We start from the raw sequence: 5,987 nt of genomic DNA, 5'->3' as shown, positions 1-5,987 counted from the left end.
TAAATCACACTTGCGGCATTACAGGACGTGCTACGTCCACCGCTATGGACGAGCGTTGCGCTGTTGAACACTCTAGAGGTTCGCTTACATGCAAAACATAAATACCCATGAAAGCAGCAGATTAGACAGCCGTCGCCGCAGCTCAGTTGGTAAGAGCACCGGACGCGATATTTGGAGATCGTAGGTTCGGATCCCACCGGCGGCATTGTTGTTTTTTCTGCTGGTTGATAAGTAATTTTCTTTAAACCAATTGATTGGCATTAGTAATTAAAAAAATAGAAAACATTCCCCTATGCGCCTTGGTTTCGGTGACTGTTGGCTTGCTTAATATGTTTATCAAACGAGCCCCTCATTTCATTTGCCTTGTCTGCTAATAGCTTAACGGGGGTCTCGGTTCTGGCAGCCTTGATGCGATAGGTAGCATAAGAGGGCTCTCGCACAGTTTCCGCCCTCGCCGTTAGATGACGTTTCACGTCAAACTTGCGGCATTACATAACGTGCTACGTCCACCGCTATGAACGAGCGTTGCGCTGTTGAACACTCTCAAGGTTAGCTTACACGCAAAACATAAATACCCACGAAAGCAGCAGATTCGACAGGCGTTGCCGTAGCTCAGTTGGTAAGAGCAGCGGACGCGATATTCGGAGGTCGAGGGTTCGGATCCCACCGGCGGCATGGTTGTTTTTTCTGCTCGTTTATAAGTAATTTTCTTTAAGCCAATTGATCGGCATTAGAAATTTTAAAAAATATAAAACATTCTCCTATGCATCTTGGTTTCGGTGACTGTTGGCTTCCTTAATATGTTTATCAAACGAGCCCCTCATTTCATTTGACTTGTCTGCTAATAGCTTAACGAGGGTCTCGGTTCTGGCAGCCTTGATGCCAAAGGTAGCATAAGAGGGCTCTCGCACAGTTTCCGCCCTCGCCATTAGATGACGTTCTACGTCACACTTGCGTTATTACAGGACGTGCTAGGTCCACCGCTATGGACGAGGTTGGCGCTGGTGAACACTCTCAAGTTTAGCTTACACGCAAAACATAAATACTCACGAAAGCAGCAGATTCGACAGCCGTTACCGTAGCTCAGTTGGTAAGAGCAGCGGACGCGATATTCAGAGGTCCAGGGTTCGGATGCCACCGGCGGCATGGTCGTTTTTTCTTCTGGTTTATATGAATTTTCATTAAACATATACATTGGCATTAGAAACTAAAAAAAAGAAAACATTCCCCTATGCACCTTGGTTTCGATGACTGCTGGCTTTCTTAATATGTTTGTCAAACGAGCCCCTCATTTCATTTGCCTTGTCTGCTAATAGCGTAACGGGGGTCTCGGTTCTGGCAGTCTTGATGCCATAGGTAGCATAAGAGGGCTCTCCCACAGTTTCCGCCCTCGCCGTTAGATGAAGCTCCACGTCACACTTGCGGTATTACAGGACGTGCTACGTCCACCGCATTGGACGAGGGTGGCGCTGGTGAACACTCTCAATGTTCGCTTACACGCAAAACATAAATACCCACGAAAGCAGCAGATTGGACAGCCGTTTTGGGTAGCTCAGTTGGTAAGAGCAGCGGACCCGATATTCGGAGGTCGAGGGTAAGGACACCACCGGCGGCATGGTTGTTTTTTCTGCTCGTGTATAAGTAATTTTCTTTAAACCAATAAATCGGCATTAGAAATTTAAAAAAATAGAAAACATTCCCCTATGCATCTTGGTTTCGCTGACTGTTGGCTTCCTTAATATGTTTATCAAACGAGCCCCTCATTTCATTTGCCTTGTCTGCTAATAGCTTAACGGGGGTCTCGGTTCTGGTAGTCTCTATGTCATAGGTAGCATAAAAGGGCTCTCGCACAGTTTCCGCAATCTTCGTTAGATGACGTTCTAAATCACACTTGCGGCATTACAGGACGTGCTACGTCCACCGCTATGGACGAGCGTTGCGCTGTTGAACACTCTAGAGGTTCGCTTACATGCAAAACATAAATACCCATGAAAGCAGCAGATTAGACAGCCGTCGCCGCAGCTCAGTTGGTGAGAGCACCGGTTGCGATATTCGGAGGTCGTGGGTTCGGATCCCACCAGCGGCATGGTTGTTTTTTCTGCTCGATTATAAGTAATTTTCTTTAAACCAATTGATCGCCATTAGATATTTAAAAAAATAGAAAACATTCCCCTATGCATCTTGGTTTCGGTGACTGTTGGCTTCCTTAATATGTTTATCAAACGAGCCCCTCATTTCATTTGACTTGTCTGCTAATAGCTTAACGAGGGTCTCGGTTCTGGCAGCCTTGATGCCAAAGGTAGCATAAGAGGGCTCTCGCACAGTTTCCGCCCTCGCCATTAGATGACGTTCGACGTCACACTTGCGTTATTACAGGACGTGCTAGGTCCACCGCTATGGACGAGGTTGGCGCTGGTGAACACTCTCAAGTTTAGCTTACACGCAAAACATAAATACTCACGAAAGCAGCAGATTCCACAGCCGTTACCGTAGCTCAGTTGGTAAGAGCAGCGGACGCGATATTCAGAGGTCGAGGGTTCGGATGCCACCGGCGGCATGGTTATTTTTTCAGCTGGTTTATAAGAATTTTCTTTAAACCAATTGATTGGCTTTAGAAATGAAAAAAAGAAAGCATTCCCCTATGCAATTTGGTTTCGGTGACTGTTGGCTTCCTTAATATGTTTGTCAAACCAGCGCCTCATTTCATTTGACTTGTCTGCTAATAGCTTAACGGGGGTCTCGGTTCTGGCAGTCTTGATGCCATAGGTAGCATAACAGGGCTCTTGCACAGTTTCCACCCTCGCCATTAGATGACGTTCTACGTCAAACTTGCGGTATTACAGGACGTGTTACGTCCACCGCTATGGACGAGGGTGGCGCTGGTGAACACTCTCAAGGTTCGCTTACACGCAAAACATAAAACCCACAAAGCAGCAGATTGGACAGCTGTTGCCGTAGCTCAGTTGGTAAGAGCAGCGGACGCGATATTCGGAGGTCGAGGGTTCGGATCCCACCAGCGGCATGGTTGTTTTTCTGCTCGTTTATAAGTAATTTTCTTTAAACCAATTGATCGGCATTAGAAATTTAAAAAATAGAAAACATTCCCCTATGCATCTTGGTTTCGGTGACTGTTGGCTTCCTTAATATGTTTATTAAACGAGCCCCTCATTTCATTTGCCTTGTCTGCTAATAGCTTAACGGGGGTCTCGGTTCTGGTAGTCTCTATGCCATAGGTAGCATAAAAGGGCTCTCGCACAGTTTCCGCAATCTTCGTTAGATGACGTTCTAAATCACACTTGCGGCATTACAGGACGTGCTACGTCCACCGCTATGGACGAGCGTTGCGCTGTTGAACACTCTAGAGGTTCGCTTACACGCAAAACATAAATACCCATGAAAGCAGCAGATTAGACAGCCGTCGCCGCAGCTCAGTTGGTGAGAGCACCGGACGCGATATTCGGAGGTCGTGGGTTCGAATCCCACCGGCGGCATGGTTGCTTTTCTCTGCTCGTTTATAAGGAATTTTCTGTAAACCAATTGATTGGCATTAGAAAATTAGAAAAAATAGAAAGCATTCCTCTATGCATCTTGGTTTCGGTGACTGTTGGCTTCCTTAATATGTTTGTCAAACCAGCCCCTCATTTCATTTCCCTTGTCTGCTAATAGCTTAACGGGGGTCTCATTTCTGGCAGTCTTGATGCTATAGATAGCATAAGAGGGCTCTCGCAGTTTCTGCCCTCGCCGTTAGATGACGTTCTACGTCACACTTGCGGTATTACAGGACGTGCTACGTCCACCGCTATGGACGAGGGTGGCGCTGGTGAACACTCTCAAGGTTAGCTTACACGCAAAACATAAATACCCACGAAAGCAGCAGATTCGACAGGCGTTACCGTAGCTCAGTTGGTAAGAGCAGCGGACGCGATAGTCGGAGGTCGAGGGTTCGGATCCCACCGGCGGCATGGTTGTTTTTTCTGCTCGTTTATAAGTAATTTTCTTTAAGCCAATTGATCGGCATTAGAAATTTTTAAAAATAGAAAACATTCCCCTATGCATCTTGGTTTCGGTGACTGTTGGCTTCCTTAATATGTTAGTCAAACGAGCCCCTCATTTCATTTGCCTTGTCTGCTAATAGCGTAACGGGGGTCTCGGTTCTTGCAGTCTTGATGCTATAGGTAGCATAAGAGGGCTCTCGCAGAGTTTCCGCCCTCGCCGTTAGATGAAGTTCCACGTCACACTTGCGGTATTACAGGACGCGCTACGTCCACCGCTCTGGACGAGGGTGGCGCTGGTGAACACTCTCAAGGTTCGCTTACACGCAAAACATAAATACACACCAAAAGCAGCAGATTGGACAGCCGGCGCCGTAGCTCAGTTGGTAAGAGCACCGGACGCGATATTCGGAGGTCGTGGGTTCGAATCCCACCGGCGGCATGGTTGCTTTTCTCTGCTCGTTTATAAAGAATTTTCTGTAAACCAATTGATTGGCATTAGTAATTAAAAAAATAGAAAACATTCCCCTATGCGCCTTGGTTTCGGTGACTGTTGGCTTCCTTAATATGTTTATCAAACGAGCCCCTCATTACATTTGCCTTGTCTGCTAATAGCTTAACGGGGGTCTCGGTTCTGGTAGTCTCTATGCCATAGGTAGCATAAGAGGGCTCTCGCACAGTTTCCGCAATCTTCGTTAGATGACGTTCTAAATCACACTTGCGGCATTACAGGACGTGCTACGTCCACCGCTATGGACGAGCGTTGCGCTGTTGAACACTCTAGAGGTTCGCTTACATGCAAAACATAAATACCCATGAAAGCAGCAGATTAGACAGCCGTCGCCGCAGCTCAGTTGGTGAGAGCACCGGACGCGATATTCGGAGGTCGTGGGTTCGGATCCCACCGCCGGCATGGTTGCTTTTCTCTGCTCGTTTATAAGGAATTTTCTTTAAACCAATTGATTGGCATTAGAAAATTAGAAAAAATAGAAAACATTCCTCTATGCATCTTGGTTTCGGTGACTGTTGGCTTCCTTAATATGTTTATCAAACGAGCCCCTCATTTCATTTGCCTTGTCTGCTAATAGCTTAACGAGGGTCTCGGTTCTGGCAGCCTTGATGCCAAAGGTAGCATAAGAGGGCTCTCGCACAGTTTCCGCCCTCGCCATTAGATGACGTTCTACGTCACACTTGCGTTATTACAGGACGTGCTAGGTCCACCGCTATGGACGAGGTTGGCGCTGGTGAACACTCTCAAGTTTAGCTTACACGCAAAACATAAATTCTCACGAAAGCAGCAGATTCGACAGCCGTTACCGTAGCTCAGTTGGTAAGAGCAGCGGACGCGATATTCAGAGGTCCAGGGTTCGGATGCCACCGGCGGCATGGTCGTTTTTTCTTCTGGTTTATATGAATTTTCATTAAACATATACATTGGCATTAGAAAGTAAAAAAAAGAAAACATTCCCCTATGCACCTTGGTTTCGATGACTGTTGGCTTTCCTAATATGTTTGTCAAACGAGCCCCTCATTTCATTTGCCTTGTCTGCTAATAGCGTAACGGGGGTCTCGGTTCTGGCAGTCTTGATGCCATATGTAGCATAAGAGGGCTCTCGCACAGTTTCCGCCCTCGCCGTTAGATGAAGCTCCACGTCACACTTGCGGTATTACAGGACGTGCTACGTCCACCGCATTGGACGAGGGTGGCGCTGGTGAACACTCTCAAGGTTCGCTTACACGCAAAACATAAATACCCACGAAAGCAGCAGATTGGACAGCCGTTTTGGGTAGCTCAGTTGGTAAGAGCAGCGGACCCGATTTTCGGAGGTCGAGGGTAAGGACGCCACCGGCGGCATGGTTGTTTTTTCTGCTCGTTTATAAGTAATTTTCTTTAAACCAATGGATCGGCATTAGAAATTTAAAAAATAGAAAACATTCCCCTATGCATCTTGGTTTCGGTGACTGTTGGCTTCCTTAATATGTTTATCAAACGAG

At 46.8% G+C, this 5,987-nt stretch overlaps 1 non-coding gene across 1 annotated transcript; it reads left to right on the top strand.

Moving 5' to 3' along the window:
• The first annotated feature begins 4,360 nt into the window (after positions 1-4,360).
• Positions 4,361-4,434, top strand: TRNAS-CGA (transfer RNA serine (anticodon CGA)). The gene has a single exon. It is a non-coding gene; the product is annotated as a tRNA-Ser (tRNA).
• The last annotated feature ends 1,553 nt before the right edge of the window (positions 4,435-5,987 follow it).

The sequence above is a fragment of the Amblyomma americanum genome, chromosome 1 (genome assembly GCF_052857255.1).
Source record: "Amblyomma americanum isolate KBUSLIRL-KWMA chromosome 1, ASM5285725v1, whole genome shotgun sequence".
In the NCBI taxonomy this organism is placed as follows: Eukaryota; Metazoa; Arthropoda; class Arachnida; order Ixodida; family Ixodidae; genus Amblyomma; species Amblyomma americanum.
This window is presented reverse-complemented; position numbering and strand designations above follow the sequence as displayed.